Source organism: Phascolarctos cinereus, unplaced genomic scaffold (assembly GCF_003287225.1).
Source record: "Phascolarctos cinereus isolate Bilbo 61053 unplaced genomic scaffold, phaCin_HiC Scaffold_8;HRSCAF=390, whole genome shotgun sequence".
NCBI classification, from domain to species: domain Eukaryota; kingdom Metazoa; phylum Chordata; class Mammalia; order Diprotodontia; family Phascolarctidae; genus Phascolarctos; species Phascolarctos cinereus.
The window spans coordinates 27,795,363-27,817,307 of record NW_027556291.1 but is presented as its reverse complement, the minus strand read 5'-3'; the positions used below and the strand labels follow the sequence as shown (position 1 = coordinate 27,817,307).

The 21,945-nt window shown below is 47.1% G+C and overlaps 1 protein-coding gene across 4 annotated transcripts in view; it reads left to right on the top strand.

Annotated features, from left to right (window-relative positions):
• Positions 1–2,709: 2,709 nt before the first annotated feature.
• ZNF185 (zinc finger protein 185 with LIM domain) overlaps positions 2,710–21,945 on the top strand; it is a 58,476-nt gene continuing 39,240 nt past the window's right edge. For 3 of the 4 annotated variants that reach the window (XM_020975078.2, XM_020975080.2, XM_020975076.2), the window contains exons 1-2: positions 2,710–2,806; positions 9,877–10,023. The gene's annotated coding sequence lies outside the window, so the exon portion shown is untranslated. Of the gene's footprint in view, positions 2,807–9,876; positions 10,024–11,062; positions 11,303–21,945 lie in introns of those variants that run through there. The other variant, XM_020975077.2, reaches the window with a different exon arrangement.

Below are 21,945 nucleotides of genomic sequence, written 5' to 3'. Positions count from 1 at the left end.
AGGCATACTTTAAAAGAAGAAATCTGACCTATAAAGAGCCACATGAAAAAATATTCCAAATCCCAAATAATTAGAGAAGTGCAAATTAAAACAACTCTGGGGTTCCACTTAACACCCATCAGATTGGCAAAGATGACAAAAAAAAAAGGAAAATGACAAATTTTGGAAAGCTGAAGGAAGACAGGTACATTAATGCACTATTGCTGGTGATGTTGCAAATTGGTCCAACTGTTCTAGAAAGTGACTTAGAATGATGCCACAAAAAAATTCCTAAAATGTGCACACCCTTTAACCCAGTGATGCTGCCATGAGGCCTATATCCTAAAGAAATTTCTTTTTGCTTAAAAGAGCCAAAGAACGCATACGTACAAAAACGTTTATAGCAGCTCTTTTTGTAGTGGCAAGGAACTGAAAACAGAGGGTTCCCATCAATTGGGAAATGGCTGAATAAGTTATGGTAAATGAACAGAATGGAATACTATTGTATCATAAATGACAAAAAGGATAGTTTCAGAGAAAGCTGAGATCTGTATGAATTGATAAGAGAGTAAAGGGAGCAGAGCTAGGAGAACATTGTATACAATGTTATGCAACATCAGCAACATTTGTAAAGACTGGCAACTTTGAAAAGACTTGAAAACTTTGATTATTGTTTGCAGGGACAAATTCCAGAGGGACCAGTGATGAAGCAGGCTGCCCACCTCCGAACAGGAAGGTGATAGGCTCAATATGAAGAGGGAGACATGGATAAATTGGGAATTTATTTCTTCTTGACTATGCATATTTCTTACAAGTGTTTGGTTTCCTTTTTTTCTTCAGTAGAGTGGATGTTGGGAGGGAAAGGAAATACATTTATGATAACTGAAAACAATAAAAAGTCTAACAGTCCTGGCCCCTTAGAAGACTATGTTATTACCCCTTCAGGAATATAGGCTCCTTCTATAGCAGGGTTAATTAATTTGTCCAAGTCTCTGAACTCATATGAAAAAAAAAACTTTCATTTTACTAACCTTTGATTTCCTTTGTAGTACTATGTATTTTATTTTTTCTTCATTTAAACACATGATTCTGAGGAGGGGTCCAAAAACTTCACCAGACTGCCAAGAAGGTCCATGACAGCCAGGATTAAGAAACCCTATAGGATGAGGACAGACTCTGTCTGGGTGCCTGAGTCAACCTCTCTCTCACTCACACCCCATTAATTTAGATTCTATTGTGGTTGGAGGTGGGAGACCAGAGCAAACTCAAGACCATGTTCTTCCTTACACAGTCACCATTGCCCTGCTGATAGGGCAGACCCCTTGGAAAGTCCTAGCCTAACCTTTCTGTCCTTGGTTACTTGCCAGGTTCTTTTTCATACATGATTCTATTTGATCCAGAATGCCTTGGACATCCACTAACTGTGTTATCATGGGCAAGTTTTTAATCTCAGCCTCATTTACTCATCTGAATAATATTAATAAGAATAACTATCAATAATACTAACCTACCTCAGAGGATTGGGTGTTGTGAGGAAGATGTTTTGAAAATTTTAAATAGCCTAAATCTGATATCTGACCTCCACTGACACAGATCCCAATCCCTCTGTGAAAGGCCCTGCCTGACTTAGTAGCCAGGGATTTGACATGGATTAAAAAAAGTCAGGAGGAGAAGAACTCAGGTTTACAGTGGACTTCAGTCAAAAGAACAGAATTTGAATCTTGGCACTACTCTTATTCTGCAGTGTAATTTTACATGTCACTTAAGTGATCTGTACCTCAGTGGTGTCATCTGTAAAATAGAGACAATGAAAATAATAATGGCTCTCCTACAGTGCAGTGCCTCTGGAAGGACCAAATGAGAGGCAACTGATGCAAAGTGCTTTAGAAACTGTAATGTGCTCTGAAAATGTCAACCATTGTCTTTGTTTTGGGATGTTTTCTAGGTCTCTAGACAGCAAGCCCAGAGTCAATTACTAGGGCCATGCTTGGAGACCTTTTAGGCTTAGTCTTGGCGTTTAGAACTTAGCTCCATAGCACAATGAAGTACTGGCAGAGAGCCTTAGTGAGAGAAGGGTAGACCTTAAAGCATTACAGAAATATGAAATTGTGGAAAGACTACTGAAAAAAGTTTGGGGCAAGTGAACACAATGTCTAAGACATGCCAGAGGGTTTCTAGCACCCATTTTTTCTACACTTCTACCTGCTAAATTGACTTTTGAAGTAACTAGCTAATTCTAAGTGGGAATTCTTGAGGTTCCAATTTATGATGCAGGGGCAAAGTGACCTTGGAAGACACAGAAACTGGGTTAAAATCCCAGCACTGCGTCTCAGATGTAATAAAAAAAAATACATCTTTTGGTGGCCTTGGCCAACATTAGTTTCTATGTTGTTCCTGTGTCCCTATCTACAAAATGAGGGAGTTGGAGTCGATAATCTCCAGGACCCGCTTGCTTTTGTCCAGAAACAACAATTGGTTACACTAGGTCACTGATTTGAAACCAAGTTTCTACTAGTCCAGAAAGAATGTCAGTCAACCCCTCAGGCTTGATGGGATTTGAAACTAAGTTTCCCTGTACCCCCAGTTCTGATTGGATGCTCAAAAAAAAGAGGGACTCCATCGATGATTGGGTCCCCTTTGTATCTAAGCCTCAGGCTACAATATTATTGGTAGATGTTGAGCCCGAGGGGGCAGATCTGCTGACAACTCCCTTTCATGCCAGGCAATATAACTGGCAGTACCCACCTTGCGCCTCAACCAGTCTCACTTGGCTGGGTTGACTGCAGCGACCTTCTTCTGCTGTCTCCGAGTTGGACTCTCGTTTCAGGTCAGTGATAACATACTTTAGAGTGCCTCTCTCTTTGGCTAGATGGAGCGCTTCATGTGGGCTTTCCAGTTCTCCGTGTACCTTGGGGCCAACCTTGTGGACCCTTAGTTGGGTAACTTCTTTATTGGGGGTTTAATCGTCTGCCTTGGAACACGTGGATGTTTTTCAAAAGCTTCCCAAATATCAAGGCCCATTTCTAGACCACTTCTCGTTTTTATTTTCCTGCTTTGGCCCTAAGCAAAGGTATTAAAACAATAGAAAGGGCAATGGACTTAAAGGGAGGAGAGTTCTGGGATTGAATCCTCTCTCTTTAGCTCATTTAGTTATTATACTGCTCAATTTCCTAACCTGTGAAGTAGTCATAGTGATACTATCTTAAGTTCCTTCAGAGTTGTGAAAATGAAATGAGATTGAGTAGTGCTTTGTAAATCAGTACATTGCTACAAGAATGGCAGCACAGCTTTTTTCTCTTTGATTTTATTAGAATTGCTTTTCCTGTGTTTGTTCAGAATCCTGGTCGGCCCAATTCTACGACCTAGTCACTTCTGTGACAAAAAAAATAATTAGGGGCATTGGACAATGGAGGCCTTTGGTAGAGCCCTTGGCCCCCCTGCTGAGCACTGTTAACCACTATGGGAGCCATCTTGGCTGTTGGGCAGGAATTTTATTGGCAGTCCAAGGCAGGAACTGGCTTTGAGGCTTGGTCTTAGATTTGGCTGTGTCAGGGACTGGAACAAAACAGGCCCATCGGCTTGCTTTGGACTGGCCGTTTTCTCCTGAGGAAAACGGAGAAGAAAATGGGGAAAGCCTGAGGGAGGAGGAAATGGAGAAAGAAGTGGAGGGGGGCAATGCCCTCTCAGGGGGCCATGAGGTACTGGGCAAGCTTGGAATAGCCGAATGGCAGTTTCTTGGGTCGGACTACTGAGCAAAATGATTATGAAACCATTATATAAATATCTATATATAAAATAACGCATTTTTATTGTTACTGTTAAGTTTTCCTTTATTATTTGCTGGCTGCTGACTGGCAGGAATGAAGACTGTCTGGAGCTCCTTTGAGCCTCATTAATTAACCCTGTGTGTTTAGTTGAATGCTAGCCACTGTATCAAAATACGTTAACTGTGACTGTGCACCTACTCTGGCGCTCCCTTCCGAGCCCCACCCCTCTAGCTCTCTTCCGAGCCCCTCCCGAGCGCTCCGGGCCCCGCCCTTCTGTCTCTCTCTTTTCCCTCTGCCTTCCCTGCTATTCTCCCTCATTTCTAGACCCTTCCCCATTTTTCTATTCCTTCTAGCCCCTCCTTCTTGCGTCCTCTATATTCTGCCACTTCACCCGCCTCCCTTTCACTCGATCTTCCCCTTCCGCAACCTCAGTTCCGTGCTTGGCCCCGCCCCTTCCTCCACCTTCCGCTCTTTGCTCCCGCCCCTTCCGCTTCTGCGCTTAGACCCTTCTGCAACCCTACGTACCTCCCACCTCCTCACACGCACGACCTCCGCGTTTAGCCCCTTCTCCGCAAACCTACGCTTTTAGCCCCGCCTCGTCCGCAATCTCCGCATTGGGCTCCGCAATCTCGGCGTTTGGCCCCTCCCCTTCCGCCATCTTCTCTCCTTGCTCCCGCCCATCCTGCGGTCCTCGTTTCTTGCTCTTGCTCCTCCCCTGCGTCTTTGCCGTGATCTCTTAGCTTTTGTGCCCCCTCCACCTCCATGTTCCCCCCCCCACCCCGCGCTCCTTTCACCTCTTTCGCTCGCTCGTTCGCGCTGTGTGCTGCGTCATTCTTTGTTCTATGCCTCTATTAACTTCTCTCTCTACACTTCTCTCCCCTCTCTAACCCCTTGAGCTTGCTCTCATTATCTTTCTGTCATCGGTATGCCCTCCCATCAGAGTACCTGGGTACAAATTTGGGCGAGTCATTTAATCTCCCCTTGGGCCTTAGTTTCTTCATCTGTAAAATGAGAGAGGCTTGGGTTACGTGGGCCCTTGGGTCCCTTCCAGCTCTGAAGCTGTGATCTATAAACCAAAAGTGGGACTGCCTTAGGAGATAGTGGGTTTCTCCTCACCTTCAAGGATACTGGTTAAAAAGTAGGTTGATCAGTGGAACAGATGAGGTAAACAAAAACTTGGGAAAACGGGCAAGCAGTCTGGTAGAAATTAGGTATAGACCAATAACTCACATGGTATATACCAAGATAAACTCAGAATGGATTCATGGCTTAGATGTAAAAGGTCACATAAAAGAATAAGAAAGAAATTACCTTTTAGATATACAGAGAGAGGAGATTCACAACCAAACAATGGATAGAGAGGATCACAGAGGGTAAAGTGGACAGTTTTGGTTACATAAAATTAAAAAGGTTTTGAACAAATAAAACTAGTACAGCTAAAATTAGAAGGGATAAGGTTAACCAAAAAAAAAATTTGTAGAAAGTTCCTCTGGCTAAGATCCCATTTCCAAGATCTATAAGGAACTGATTCAAATTTATAAAAACAAGAATGATGAATAAATTAATAAAGCATTTATTAAGTTAAATAATTACCCAACTGATAAGAGACTATAAAATACACGTACAGTTTTCAGTGAAATCCAAGCTATCAGCAGACTTATGAAAAAATGTTTCGAATCACTACTAATTAGAGAAATATAAATTTAGGGGCAGCTAGGTGGCTCAGTGGATAGAACACAGGGCTTGGAGTCAGGAGGACCTGAGTTCAAATCCATCCTTAGACCGAACACTTGATGCTTACTAGCTGTGTGACTCTGGGCAAGTCACTTAACCCCAGTTGCCTAAAAAAATTTTTTTTAAAGAAATATAAATTTAAACCATTCTGTTTCACACCCATGACATTGGCAAAGAATAACAAAAAAGTAAAATGACAAATGTTGGAAGGACTGTGGGAAAAATGTATATTAGTGCCCTGTTAGGGGCTATTAATCAGTGCAGCCATTCTGGAGAACAATATGGAAGAATGCATTTAAAAAGTCACTAAACTGCATTACCTTTGACCCAGTAGTATATTTACTAACCCTATACCCCAAAAAGATGAAAGAGGAAAAGAACACAAATGTTCACAAATATTTATAGTACCCCTTTTTGTGGTGGCAAAGAACTGGAAACTAAAAAGGGGTGTCCATCAATTGGGGAATAAGTGAACAAATTATGATAAATGAATAGAATATAGTTGTATTCCAAGGCAGCTGGGGGCCTGGTGGATAAAGAGCTAGAACTGGAGCCAGGAAGCTCAGACTTTATCTCCAGTGTCAGACACTTAGTAGCTCTGTGACCCTAGGCAAGTAACTGATCTACCTCAGTCTCCTCATCTGTAAAATGAGGATAATAACATCTATGTCTCAGGATGATAAAATGAGATCATATTTGTGAAGAGCTTTGCAAAGCTCTAAAAGCGTTTATAGGAATGCTAGCTATAACTATTACTATTGTGCTGTAAAAAATGATGAAGCAACTAGTTTTAGAGAAACCTGGGAAGTATAAACTGATGCAGATCCAGGAGAATTTCTATAATACCAACAACGTTTTAAAGACTTAACAACTTTGAAAAACTTGAGGACTCTGATTAATGCAGTGACCAGCCATGAGTCCAGGAGACCAATGATGAAGCATGCTGCCCATAAAATAAATGCTTGTTAGTTAAAAAATAAAAATTCCCTTACTCTATTCCCCACCCCATCCTCCAAAAGAGAGAGAGCTTCAAGCTCTCTCAAAGGTTTCTTGGGGCTGATTATAGAGAGCTTTTTGTCCTAGTATCAATTGGACTAGATCGATCGTCTCCAAGGATTCCTTCCAGCTCTGACTTTCAGTGATTGGCCCATGGACACAGGTGGTAAGTGTCCCAGATAGGATTTGAACTCAGAGTATTCTCTCCTGACTCCAAGCGTGATGCTCTAGCTACTGTTCAAGGTAGTTCTCTGTACTACCAGCTCTCAGTCCTATGCCTGGCTCCCTCCTATATGACGATGGCTCACAGGATTGGGATTGGGGTTAGTCCGAATTCCCTGCAAGGGCCCCAGAACTCACGAAGAGCTGTGGAACTCAGGAGTGGCCACTAGAGGGGGCAGAAAGGCCAATACCCTATCCCACGCAGGCAGCTCCCCAGGGCAGTTTGCCAGCCTTCTAGGGTTACCTACCCTGTAAGGGATCTTCCAGCCTTCCAGTGCTCTACAATTTTATGAGAGAGTAGGGTGGGTTGTGTGTGTGTGTGTGTGTTGTGTGTGTGTGTGTGTGTGTGTGTATGTGTGTGTGTTATATATACACACAGACACATTAAAATGTCAGAAAGTCAGTATGGCATAAATACAGAGGCTGGATAGAGGGCCAGCCTTGGAGTCAGGAAGACCTAGATTTAAGTTCCGGCTCATTGAATTCTAGCTCTGTGACCCTTGGCAAGTCACTTAATCCCTATGTGCCCCCTAGGAAACTGTCTAAAACTATAAAGTTACACACTGAATTGCTGATCTGCATTAGCAGAAGGAATTTTTCATACCAGGAGTTCCCTATACCAATGCAATCCAAGGTCCAGACCAGAAACAAACAACAATTTTACCTCCCAAGCTTTTCCCACAGAAGGCTAGAGTGTCTTGCCTGAAATCTGACCCCTCCCCCCATTCCCCATCGACCTTGGGCTCCACATCAGCCCCCCCCCCGTCCCCCCCCCCACTGTGGCCCCAGGCCCTGCCTTGCTTCTAGCCCAAAGCAAGAGTTGGAGGTCTAGCCATGGATCCCAGGCCCAGGCCCAGGCCCATTGGGCATCCAACTGCTTCCTCCACCCCTCCCCAGGACCCGACCCAGCACTACTCCCAGCCCCACTCACCTTCCGCCTCCTCAGCCTGGGAAGCTCCCCAGTTGGCACATGAGAATTATTCTGTTCCCCAGAGCAGAGATAATCTCTTCATCAGAAACTGCTTGTGTGTGGAGGGGGGGGGGTGGCACTGCCCTGAGTGCTCAGAAACAGCCCAGCTTGTGAGGCCCATTCTGTTTTTCTTGGTACAGAAAAAAAAGAAACAAAATTCTGGAAAGCAGCCACTCTCCACACTTTGCCCACTTGTCCACTTGCCTCAGTCTGACCAGCAGGCACTGCACCCCTATCTGAAGTCCTTAGAGTTGTACCAGGGCATCCCAGTGTTTGCAGCGAGTAGATAACATGGGCATTGCAAACCTCTTTGCATACATTCTCTCACTTGACTCTCACCAGGAACCTTGTGAGAAGAGTACTTGGGGATTTTTAGTATGTCATTTTTACAGAACAGGAAACTGAGGCTCAGGTCAAGTGACTTGCCATTGCTCTCTCAGGAAATGTTAAAGTGAAAAGGAAACTCTAGGTCCCAAACCCAGCTCTGCCACTTACTGCCTCGGGAAAGTCAGGTTTGACCAAGTCCCTTCCTCTTTCTGGGCCTCAGTTTTCTCATCTGTACAATGAAGAGATTGGGCTAGATGATCTCGAGGGTCCTTTGCCCTGAATCCAATGCCTGGTCCATGGTAGGCATGAAAATACATGCCTAGTGATTGATTGCCTCTAGGAGAGAACCGAAGCTCTGAGAAATTGATTCACATAGTGGGGGTCCTTGCTCCAACCCAGATCTTCTAGTCTTCCATTCAGTGTTCTTTTCACCATACTTGATGGCATTCCTGGGGAAGTACGTAGGGAAGCTACAGGGCCATCTGGGTCCCTGGGGCCTGGACCCTTCCATGACTGATAAACAGAAATCATCAGCTGCCATTTCCTGGGCCCCCACATGATTACAGAAGCATGGGTTTCCGGGGGCAGGGGAGGGGATCATAGATCCAAAAGGCCCCTCAGAGACCATCTAATCCAGTGGTGTCAAATTCAGGTAGAAACAGATCCCAGCAGGTTGTAAGCAGGCCCAGGTGGAGAAGTAGACATCTCTCTGTGTAGGCCATCTCTTTCATGCTACCAGAGACCAGACCTGGGATTTCAGTGGTCTAGAGGGCTTCCTTTGCCCATGCACATCACCACCTGCTCTCCAACTTCTGGTCTTAGAGAGAGGTGCCACCATGTGCCAGAGGCAGGCCTTACACTCAGGTCTTCCTGACTTCAAGGCTGGCTCTCTCCCTACCACACCCTGCTACTGGAAGGAACCTCAGAATCCAGCATGATTGTTCAGTAGCGTTTAGGGGCCCCAGGCCTTTAGGAGCCTTAGAGCCCAAACCCTTCTAATGCAGGGGAATGAGAAGTCAGAGGAGGAGGGTTTAAATCCCAGCACTACTATTTAGGTCCCATGTGCCCCTAGGCAAGTTATTTCCCCTCGCTGCTCAGTGCAATCCAATTTCCTTTCCAGATACCCACTGGCAGAGAGTGGAGAAATACCCCTCTCCCCATCTCAAGAGGAAAGGAAGTGTCTCTTTCTCTACCAAAAAAGGACTTCTAGTGGCCTTCTGCCCTAGGCCTAAGCTCTCCATCTGTAAAATGGGCCCACTAACAAGACTTTTCAGCTAGGGCAGGCTTAGAAAAGTACTTGTGGAAGTCTCAGGCTCAAAGTGAGACCAGGTAAATGAGCTCAGGGGTTGGGTGGGGGGTCATGCATCTCCTTTTCGGGGCTGCTTTCAGAGCTCCTGGCCCCGAACCAGGAAGGGCCCTGGTCTGAAGGGTCCACTCTGCCCCCACCCCCTGGGTGATGGAGAGGTGAGCAGAAAAGGGACCTGGCCCCACAAGGTGGACTTTTCAAACAAGCCTCTGGGGCTCTGATCAGCAGCTGGGGTCGCTCTGAGAGGGGCTGGCATGGGAGAGAGCCTGGCATGCTGCTGCCCCCTGCCTGGGGAATGGAAAGGGAGTAAATCCCTCCTCCAGGAGAGAAGAGAGGAGGATGGGGGCCAGGGAAAGGAGATGGCTGGGGCCAGAGGGAGGGCAGTAGAGCAGGCAGATGAGGTGTTGTATGTGCATGCGTGTGTGTGCGTGTGTGTGTGTGTGTGTGTGTGTGTGTGTGTGTGTGTGTGTGTGTGTGAAGAGAAACCTGTTTATTCCCCTGAAGGGCACAACGCACCCAACCTTCTGCTCCCAGACAGTTCCACTCTCCTGAGTGTCTTCTTTCTCTCTGTTCAGGCAGGAAACTATCCCATCTGACCCTGAGGACCCAGCCCCAAGCTAGCTCTTTCTTTGGAGAGAGCCAGCAGAACCCAGAAGATTCTGTCACTTTCAGAGTGGCAGTCAGACCTCTGGACCCCAACAGAGACACGAGAGCATTAGCAGGTAAGACTGGCTAAGCATCTAGCCCCTGGCAGGGGGTGGGATCAGGAGACAGATGAGGGGGGAAGCTAGGAGATCTAGGCTCTAGTCCTAGCTCTACCACTCACTTGCTGTGTGACCCTAAGTAAGTCCCCTCATGTCTCTGAGCCTCAACTTCCCCATCTATAAAGCTAGGGGATTAGACAAAATGATCTCACGGGTCTAGTCCTATTTTAACATGAGAGCCTTAGGATGTATTCTAGTAGCATGGTCTAGTGGGAGGAATTCTGAGATTGGAGTCAGATGACCGAGTTCAAATTCTGACTATGCCTCTTTTGATACCTGTGCGACTTTGAGCAAGTCAGTGAACTTCTCTGGGCCTCTGCCCCAGGGAGAGGGGTGGGAGGAGCTAAAAGGGCCCCATTCTACACCTCTGTTCCTATAATTATCATTCAACAATGATGAAATAGCCTGACTTTTAGACTCAATCAATTGGCTCCTTTCCTGGCTATTGTCATCTGTATCCTCACTCATTCTTGAAGAGAGAGAAGAATTTTTTTTTGTGCTTGGTCTGACCGTGCTTTGTTGGCCTGTGTGACTCAGGCCCCAGGAAGCCCTTCCGAGAGCCCAAGACTCTGAGTAGGACTTGATATTGTGAATCTTGTGGGATGACCTCAGGAGGTCTAAAGAGCAAAGACTCTGGGTAGAGCAGTACAAGGGTGCTGGTGGTGCTGCTGGTGGTGCTGGTATTGGTACTCTGTGTTATCTATAGACAGACAGGAGAAGCTGGAATGACTTTGGGGAGGAAGAACATGCAGGATGGGCCCCTTGTGAGGAAGGAGGAGGTGTGGAGCATGCAGCCCCTCAACTCGGGGCTCCAGCATGGGCTTCTCTTCTCACTCACTAATCAGAAAGCTTTGGGCTGGCCCTAGCTCAGCCTTGGCTCCAACAAAGCTGGCTGTGCTCTTATCTACTTGGGGAAGAGGGAGGCAGGGCAAGCCTTGATGAAAGGGAGCTGAATTCCTAGCCTGGGCCAGCTTTCCAGCCTCGAACATAAAGAAGCAGTAGGGTGGGGAAGTCTCGGTGGGGCCCCTTCATGTCTCTCACACTCCAAGAGCATCTGTCAGGCACCAGAGATCCATTGGGCCGGGGCACAGGACCTGGCATCTAACTGTGGACTCGATTCTTGGTGGCAACCTGGTTTGTGGGGAGCAGTGACACATAGCAGAAAATGAAGCAGTCTGGGAGACGGAAGATTAGGAGCTAGACCTGGCTCTCCATTGAAGTCAGTGGGTAACCCTGGGTAAGTTCCTTCCCTTCTCTGGGTCTCAGTTTCCCCAGCTAGCCCTCTAGAACCCCTTCCAGCTCCTAATCTTGAGTCTCTGCCTCATGATCTGTCTGGAATCATTCCTAACATCAGGCCACAAAAAAAGAAGGCAGAGAGTGTGGTTCAGGGGAAGGAGTGCTATATTTGGGGCCAAAGGACTTGAGGTCAGGCTCAGATAGGCTACTATGGCCATATCCCTTTATCTCAGTGTCCCCTTTTGTAAAATGGAGGCTGGACTAGATAACCTCTAAGGCCCCTTCCAGCTCTGGGTCCCCTATAAACGTGCCCTGGGAAGCCAGCCTTTGCACAGGGTCCAGGAGGGAGCTAGGTGCCATAAGGGTTAGAGTGCTGGATTTGGAGTCAGGAAGACCTGAGTTTGAATCCTGCCTGAGACATTTGTGACCCTGGGCATGTCACTTAAATTCTCTCAGCCTCAGTTTCTTAATCTGTAAAATGGGGCTAATAATACCACCTACCTCCCAGGATTGTTATAAGAATCAATATGTTAAGTATTTTGCAAATCTTAAAGTGGCACATAAAATTTATTACTATTATTGTTATGATTATGATGCCCAGTCTCCACACTTTCTTCCTTATCCCCTCTCCTCTCTGTAAAGTTGGAATTCCCTTCACCCTCCCAACCCTGTGGAACTTTGGGATGGAACAGGGGAAAGGACTCTAGCCTGTTAGTCAAGAGACTCCTATATTAACTCAGTGTGATCTTGGACAAGGCCATTCTTCCTGAGCCTTGGTTTCCCCTGTTTGTCAAAGGATGTGGGCCTAGAAGAGTACTTCCAGCTACCAACATTCTATGACTTCTAAAACTGATGCCCAAGTTAGTGTAGATTAAGTATTCTGCCTAATTGGTCTGGGATTGTGCACGGGCATGGCTCAGAGATAAGCATCCCCTTGGCGCTTCTGCCCAGGCTGTATGTGTGTTGGGAGAGGGGGTTAGGGTGACTGCCCAGATATTGGCATCCAGCCCTGCCTCCCAGGAGCACCTTCCCCGTCGCCACCTTGGCAGCATGAAGGTGGCCACAAGGAAAGGGCCACCTGCCGGGGGGCTGGAGCTTGGGAGGGATGTCACGGAGAATGAGGCACAGGAACCCCCAGGGTGAAAACAGCAGCCACCCAACTCTGGTTGGCTCTTACAAGGGACAGTTCTCTATGGCGTGAGGAACTGGTGGCCAGGTACCAAAAAGGCTGGCAAGAGACCGTTTCCAGAGAAGATAGTGGCTGCTCTTTGTGTTCCCTGGGTAGCGCTGAGGTGGAGGATGTGCACAGGAGCTTCCTTCCAATGGCCTATCTCATTGTCTTTCAACCCATGAAAAAGCATTCATTGAGGACCTGCTGTGCAATGTGCACTACCTACTGTATTGGAGGAAAACCAAGTTTCAATAAGGTCTGTTTCCTGTCTTCATAAAATGTATAGTTAATGTTATTAAGCACCTCTGATGTGCCGGCACTGTTAGATGCGGGGATACGAAGGCAGGCCTTGCCCTTGCAGAGCGTGTATTCTTGGTGGAATTTAAGCACTAGAGCCTTCTCTTCACCTATACCTGCCACCCCATTTTCTGGGAGGTACTCAGAAGTCCTGCCTGACACCTGGGGCAATGCACTGGAGTTCTGGGTTCCAAATGTCCATAGACCAACTGGCCTATGCAAGAACCTCAGGCTGAAGCATACAGTGAACTAGGAAGAATGAAGGCAAGAGGCCTATTCCAGCTAGGTAGGGGGGAAAAGTGCACCGTAATGAGTTATCTCACAGGGGGGAATATGCCAGTATATATTTACTTTGTGAATATAGAACACTAGGCCTGGAATGAGGAGAACCTGAATTCATATCTAGCTTCAGATGCTTACTAGTTGTGTGACCCTGGCCAAGTCACAACCTCTGCCTCAGTTTCCTTATCTGTAAAATGGGGATCATAATAGCACCTACCTCCAAGGGTTATTATGAGGATCAAATAAGATAATAATTCTAATGAGCACAGTGCCTGGCACATAGTAGGCACCATATAAATATTAGCTATTATCTCAGAATAATGTTTTTAAGTACACAGTATGAAGTATGTATTATTAGAAAGGAAACAAAAAAATAAATAAATGCTAGCTCTCACTATTCTTATAAAGTTGCTTGTCATCACCTGGGAGCAGTTATTCAAATACAGGTTGGACTGGCTGGCCTCAGAGGCCTCTCACCACTCAGATTGAGACTTTAGAGGCCAGACTTGAAAATCCAGCTCCTGGTTTCAGCAGCAAAGACACCCAGGAAGCTGGTGTTAGATGGCACCAACGTCATGTTTGCTCCTTGATCCCCCCAGGACTGACCCAGAGCAGGAGGAGGGGGCACTTCTTCCTAGAGAAATAGCTCACCCAGCTTTGGTTTTACAAATGGGGAAAGGTTCCAATGAAAGGATTCCTTAAGCAGAGTGTCTTCCTTCCATCCACACCCAGGCTGCGGCTGTCCTAGGCCTCAGAGAGCCAGCTGACTCCAGTGCTCTCCTGACCCTCTGGCCAGGGAGGGGAGGCAGGGCAGGGCTGTGTTTTTCTGACACTTCAGGATTAAGACTTGAAAATGCAGGCCTAAGTAGCTAGATGGCATAGTGGACTTGAAGTCAGGAAGATCTGAGTTCAAATGTGACTTCAGACACTCATTGTCTGTGTGGTTCTGGGCAACAAATCACTTAACCTGTCTGCCTTACTTTCCTCTTCTGTAAAATGGGGGTGGTAATAGCACCTCCATCCCAGGGTGGTTGTGAAGCACAAACAAAATAACATTTGGAATGTGCTTTGCAGTCCTGAAAGTGTTGTAGAAATACTAGCTGTTATTCTTAACAGGCCTCTCTGCTAATCAGAGCATGGCTCCCACCACTTGTAGGCCCGGAGCCAAGGGAGGTAGAAGAATTTGGGGCTAAGAGAGGGGGTCCTTTGGGTTTGGCTCCTCTGCCCACTGAGTCATCTGTGGCTCCACCCCAGCCCCTCCCATTCCATACTGGCCTAGGTGTGACAGTCATGCCCTAATTAGATTCCCAGACCTTAATCCCACTGAAACTACTGCAGTGTGTGTGGGGGAGGGGGGGCGCATCTAGTCCAACCTCCCTGTCTTAGAGAGGGGGAAACTGAGGCCTCGAGAGGGGAAGTGCCTTGTCTAAGGGCACACAGAGAGTGGTAGAGTCAGGCTTCTGACTCCAGTCCCAGGGGCTTGCCAGGGTGCCATTTCATATCTGGGTGTCATATGTGGAGAAGTCGTTCCATAATATAGGGGTCTTTTTAGTGCTACGCAGGAGGACTGGGCAGAGCCCTCAGGGCCGAGACTGAGGCCCAGCGCGAAGGGCTGGGGACTCCTCCCACAGGTTGAGGGGAGGCACTAGCATCCCCCAGCTCTGCCAGCAGCTCACCCCTCTTCCCCACCAGCCAGTTGGGAGCTGGGAACATGTATGTCTGGTGGTCCAAGATGCTACTGCCGCTAGGCAGGAAGGTGTCACAGAAAGTACATTAAGAATGGGGTCCAGCTAGTTCCCTGTGTGTCACCTTAGGCAAGTCTCTTCCTTCTTCTCTGGGCCTCAGTTTCCTCATCTGTAAAATGAGGGAAATTGGACTTAACGGCCTCTCTTAGGTGTCTTACAGCTTTAAATCTGTGATCCTTGGGACCCAGGATCCCCTTTCAGTTCTGAGCAACTGTGTCAGGCCAGGCTAGATAGAAAACAATCAGGGCCTTTGGCCCCATGTCAAGTTCCTTCCCTGTGCCAATAAACCTTAACATGCCTTCTCAAAATGTTCACCCCTCCCTTTTTAGACAAAATGATACTTAATATCAAACAACAATCAATACAACTCACTAAACTTGCTTGGTAACTATTTATATTTCAATTAATTTCAATCCATAAAATGTTACTCAGACCTCTTTCAGCCTCAATTTCCTCATCTGTAAAATGGGGAAAATAAAGCTTTTTTACCTACCTTAATATGGAAGCCTCAATTGTGATGTATGTGAAGCACTTTTCAGATTTAAAACACTATAGTAAGAGCGGCTTATTATCGTTGTTACCATTGTTATTAGTAATAATACTTTTGTGCCGACCTACAGTTTTATTGGGGTAGGGAAACTCACTGCCCATATGCCCTTGGGCAGATGCCTTGAACCTTTCGCTAAGAGTCTAAGTTACAGACATGTTGCCAATCTGACCTAAGGGACAGATCTTAAAGGCAGCCTAGATTTGGAGCTGAAAGGGACTCCAGCCCCTTCTTTTATAGATGAGGAAACTGAGGCCCAGAGAGCTTTAGTGATTTGGTTGTGATCCCACTACCAGGACATGTCAGAGGCAGGGCTTGGTCCTGGATCTTTCTGACTCCATGGTCACCATTTAGATAGGGGCCTTTCATATTAATAATAATGATAGATAATACGCTCGTGCCCTTTCTGTCCCTCTCTGTTCCCATTGCCATCCTCTGTCCATTAACCCTCAGTGGCTTTTCCTTCTATGGTCATCGCCGCTGCATCCTGGCTCTTTCTGGCTCTGCCTTGGCCCCCATTTCTTTGTTACCCCTCCTGCCTATTAATTTTAATGACATGAGGGCATTCCATAACATCAATGTACCACACTTTCTCTAACCATCCATCGTCCTATTGTTTGGTGTTTCCATTGCTGCCAGGCTTTTTGTAATGACAAATAATGCTGCTATGAACATCTGTGAACACATAGTTCTCTCCCCCCCCTACTGCTACCTTTGTTCTCCATAGTTCATTCAGAATATGTTCCCATGAAGAAAATAAATAGGTTCAAGGGCATGTTCACGACCACCTCTCCTAAGTCCCAGGCTCACTGAGTTAGAGCTGGAAAGAAGGCCCTCAGAAGCCATCATTGGACAGAGGAGGAAAGTGAGGCCTGAGCAAGTTCAAGGGCCAGCTGCAAGTCCTCGGGGTATAGAGTAGGAGAGCAGGCTGTTACACTCAGATCATCATCTGGTGCCCGCCTTGGCCATTCACCATCATAGGCAGGCTTTTGTCCTGAAGCCTAGATAAATGGGCCAGGGCTGAGGGTTATGGAACACTCAAGCTCAGCGTACAGAGCCTGGGGAAGATGCCCGAAAGCCCTATCAGAGAAAACTCCACTGGCCTCTGGAATGAGCATCCAATTTTAAATTAACCATTGTTCCCCAGGCTGATGGGATTGGGTTTCTTGGCCTTCTGCCCAAAGGGCCTGCCACTGCCTACCAAACCAGGAGGCAAAAATATCCCGCGACTATTCACCTGTCAGTGACTCCACCTTCCTTACCTGTCAGCGAAAGGAACCAAGGAAGCTGGCTTCTTCCTGATGACTATGACCAAGAGAATTTGCCCATGGCTTCCCAGCCTATGAGTGTCAGAGATGGGATTCTCACCCAAACCTCCAGTGACCCCAGTGTTCTTTCTAGGACACCACTAATGTTCTTACTCTACCCAAATCAGAGGGCTAGTGAGGGGAAGGTGCTTTTTAAAACACAAGTAGAAGCTATTCATCTTTCTGGCAAGGTGGCATAGCTGGAGACTAGAATCTGAGGGTTCCTGACTCCCAGGCCAGTACACTTTCTGACACTGTATGTTTTACTAATAGGTGGCTAGGTGGTACAGTGGATAGAGTGTTGCACTTGGAGTCAAGAAGATCTGAGTTAAAATGCTTCCTAGCTGTGTGACTTAACCTCTCTTAGACTCAGTTTCCTTATCTATAAAATGGGGATAATAATAGCACCTACCTTGTAGGATGTTGTGAAGTTCAAAGGAAATAATGTCAATAAAGTGCTTTGCAAACCTCATAGCACTGTGTAAATGCTAGCTCTAATGATAATAATCATTTTTACTACTACTACTACTACTACTGCTATTACTACCAGCTAGACTAAAGACAGGTGTTTCTGTGGCCTGATAATGGGTTTGTCCTTGGCAGCCAAATGGGACCATAAGACTATGGTACGTCCCTTTGTAGTGAGGGCTTACGGCCAAGACAGAGGCTGTCAGTAAACTGGCCCAGCTTTGTGGAGTAGTTTGGTTGTGGCCTCTGGCTCTTACACGTGGCAAATTCAGCAAATCTCTGCCCACAGAATGTCATTTGGGGGGAGAGGCTTGGTAAGGCTGCTGGCCATAAGACAACCACAGATTTCATGAGTTAACAGTGGCAGCCACAGAAAGCTGGTTCAGTCATGGACTGCATGAAGAAGAGGCCTAGTATCCAAGACTGTTGTTGTTGCTGAGTTGTCTTCAATCCTGTCTGACTCTCTATGACCCTGTTTGGGATTTTCTCAGCAAAGATACTGGAACGTTTTGCCATATCCTTCTCCAGCTCATTGTACAGAGGAGGAAACTGAGGAAAGCAGGGTGAAGTGACTTGCCCAGGGTCACCCAGCTAGTAATGTCTGAGGCCAGATTTGAGCTTAGGAAGGTAAATCTTCCTGACTCCAGGCCAGACACTCTCTCCACAGCAGCGCCCCCTAGCTACGGAGATGCTAATCTTCTTTCACTCTGCCCTGGTCAGACCACTTCTGGAGTACTGGGGCTACACTTGGCCTCCTTGGCCCTGGAGGGCAATGGGTTGAAGTCACAAAGGGGAAGTTTTAGATTCGATGATGCCATGTCCTTCCAACTCTAAGGTTTAGTGATTCTTTTGGAAATGGAGGCAGTGATTGCCCAAGGTCACACAGCCAGGAGGGGCTGAGCTAGGTCTAGAAGCCAGGGCTGGAGACTCAGGCCAAGAGTATTCTCACTAAACTGGCTATTTCTCTTTATTTGGTTGGCCGAGCACTAAGGATAACTCACACAGAAACCGAGGGAAACATTGAAATAGGAAAAACCAGCAGGTGTCTGTTGGCCATAGTAATTTCTTCCTTCCGTCTAAGTGACTTCCTACTGCTTTTTATTGTCATAGAAGCCTGGTAGTGCACAAGCCTAGAAAGGCCTGGCGAAGGCCAGAACAAAGAAACACAGAGAGGCCTGAGCTCTTCTCGCTTGCTAGATCTCTGAGCACAGGGTCTCAGGTGCAGGGTCCGGGAGGTAAAGAAGGGATGTGGGAAGCCTTTCAGAAAGAAAGAATGGAGGCAGTGCAGGTGGCTCAGTGGGCAGAGCACTGGTCCTAGAGTCAGGGAGACCTGAGTTCAAATCTGGACTTAGACACTTACTAGCTATGTGACCCTAGGCAAGTCACTCAACCCTGTATGGCCTTAAAAAAAAAAAAAGAACAGAGGATTTACCTTGGTCTACTTGGCCCCGGAGAACAGAAGAAGAAGCAATGGGCAGCAGTTACTAAGACACATGTAAATCCAGATGTGAGGTCAGGAAAAAATTCCCTTACAATTTGAGCTGCCTACAAGTAGAATGATCTGCCCCAGGAAGTAGTGAGTTCCCCATCCCCAGGAATGTATTAGAGGGGATTCTTGTTTAGGGAGCAGATTAGACTTGAAGGCCCCTGAGGTCCCTTCTATCTGTGATGAATCTGTGACAGAGTTTAGACTATTCTCTATGAATGTGGATGAGTTACAAATGCCAGCAACCCAAAGCAAGTCAAACTTCTCAGGAATGAGGACAGTACAGCTAGAAACAACTTAAGACCATTGCTGATTAACCTCCAGGGGACAGGTGCTCAAAATTCCTGCTTCTTGCCCCCAAGAAGGAAAAAGAGCCAAGCCAACTCAGGCCCCAGGAACTTCCATTCTAAAGCAGACCATAAGATCATAATCTAAAATTGGAGGGACCTCCGAGGTCATTGAGTCCTGGGCCATCATCTGACAGATGCCTTTAATTGCCTCAGCCAAGGTCCCCCAGGTTCTGTCTGGTTCAGAATTCTTTCCATAGTCCCCTTCTAAGCCTGCTCCAGCTCCTACACCAGTAAGTCAAATCATGACATTATAAGAAGAATCTAGGGTAACTCTGAGCCTTGAGGAGGGGACATTCTTACTGGTCTTTTAGAGAAAGATTGGCCTGCCCCACCCCTGTGCTCAGTACAAAGATTGGCCTGCCCCATCCTTGTGCTCAGCCCCACCCTGAACCCCAAACAACAAACCATTCAGCCACATGAGCCCCTTACAGTGTCAGAGTTCACAGGAATACAGGGGTATGCACTGGAATATACCCCTACTCCCTACGAGGCCAAACAGCCACACACACAGGTGCCCCACATTGTCTTGTGATGGGAGATGCCAAGCCAGAAGAGGGGAGGTTGCTCTCTTTTTTCCTCCTCTGCAGCATAGCTGCCCAGGAGGCAGCTGCTCTTGGTTCAGCTGATCAACACCTCTGGTTGGCCTGGCACCAGCCCAATCCGTCAGCTAAAACAGTTCTGTGTTTTGCCTAGGCCTGGCTCTGTGGCTCCTCCAGGATGACACCCACAGGTAGCTGAAAAATCAGCCCTCCTCCTCACTCTGTCGATGACTTTTGAGGCTCGAGGAGTACTAAAGCATTTAGGCCAATCTTTTGGAGTGTTAGGGTATCACTGTTTCTCCATGTACACTCAGTGATCTCAGCTGCCAGGCTGAGGAGGCGAGGAAGAGGAAGAAGAAGAAGGAGGTTATTTGTACCTTTGTGAGCTGGGCCATAATCTGTAGAGCTCTCTGTAAGATTTAGCCCTACAAGGGACCTCAGAGGTCTCCTACTCCAATCTGTCCTCACCTCCCATTATTTTACAGATGAGTGAAATGATCCCCAGAGGAGGGAAGGGACTTGGCCAAGGTCATGCAGGTGCTAAGTGGCAGAGGTGGCATTTGGATCCAGGTCTTTCTACTCCAAGGCCAATCCACTTTCTACCCTACCATGCACACAGTCAGGATGGAGAGGTTTGTTAGTGACCACATAGCTCAGCCCTCTTCATTTCATGGCTGAGAAAACTGAGGCCCAGAGAGGAGGAGGGGCTGGCCAAAGATCCTGGCCTAGCCAGAGTTGGGCAGAAGGGGTAGTGGGGCTTGGGAGGCCTTTTGTGTGGAGAGAAGCTACTGGCTCAGTCTCTGGGTATGCTCTCCCTGACTCTGTGGATGGGGTGGGGTGCAGTGATCCGATGGATCTGGGGAGTCCAAGCCCCAGCTGTGGATCCTGGAACTTCTGCTCTTTGGGACCTTGGGCAAATCAATGCAGGGGGAAGCTTGGATGATACGTTTGGGATCCTTTACAACCCTGAACTCGAATTTTGATAATTCTCCTTACGGGGAGGAGAGGCCGGCATGGAGGATTCCCACTCCCAGCTCTAAGAAAAAGGAAACTGTGCTATGGTGAGGGAAGAAGCAGGAGGCATGTCTGCCAGCCATGGCACTGCCGCAAACTAGCTGTGGTTTTTTTGCACCCAAATGGGCTTCGTTCTGCCCAGTAGAAAAAATGAGAGGGCTGGGCTTGATGGTGTCTCATTTCAAATCCTCCAGGCTCCTAAGACAAGAGTATAACTGGATATGAGGATGGGAGCTCAGTTCCCATGTGTAGGAAGGAAGAAAATAAGCATTTTTAAGGACCTACTATGTGTCAGCACTGTGCTAAGCACTTTAGAAATACTATCTTATTTGATCCTCATGGCAACCCTGGGAGGTAGATACTATTATTATCTTCATTTTACAAATGGAGAAACTGAGGCAAACAGAGGTTAAATGGCTTTCCCAGAGTCACATAGCTAGTAAATGTCATTCAGGTCTTCTAGATTCCAGGCCCAGTACTCTATCTGCTGTGCCACCCAATTGCATCTCTGTAAGCTTAAAACATCAGCATTGAGTACTAGCAAGGGCCGGACCAGAGGGAGGTGACATCAGTCTGCCTAACTTGGTGGGATGAAGGCCAGGGAAGGAGACATTTCTTCCTATCCCCTGGCTAGGAATAACCTTTTTACCCCAAAGCCTGATAGTTGTTGAGCCCTGCCAAGGCAGCAGTCCCCACTTGCCCATCTCTTAAGCCATGCCCCTCGTAGTGCCACTCTAAGGGCTCAGATTCCTTGCTCTGACTTCAGGAAGGCTAGTGACAAGGAGCAACGAAACCAGTAGCAGGGGGCCCTGCTGCCCTTCCTCATCCCCAGCCGTCAAGAGCCCCAGGAGGAAGGCTAGCCAGCCAGGAGCTATGGGCAAAAAAGATTGTCCTGGCATACGTAGGCCACCCTGGGTTGTTGGCACTAGCCCTCACCCTCACCCCAGGCATGTCCTTGTCATGTCTTCTACTTTGCTCCCTATCACCTCCTTCCCTATATCTGTTATCTCTTCCTTCCTTCCTTCTCCTCAGTTCTGTGATTCAATCCCATGTGCATGAGTGAGGATTTACTGGTTCCCTGCTCTCTGCAAGGCTTTGGGGAGAGGAGAGGAGACAGGACTCCAGGTCCCCTTTTCCTCAGAGAGATTACTGTGTTAGAGGAGAAGAGAGATGTACAAAAATAATTCGAACACAAGATGGACAAGATGTGACGAGTAGAAGCAGAGTTGGAAGGATGTGGCTGAGTGTACTTGAGAGAGACAGGCCTATTGCTATATAAGTGAATATAAATGAACTGCATAAATGCTTCTTCCTTCTTCCTTCCCTACTGGATGGAGAACAATCCAATAAGACTTCCTAGAAGAGGTGGTCATTGAGCCAGGCCTTGGAGGATGAATAGGTTTTCCTAAGAAAACTTCCATCTACATTGTTGCATAGT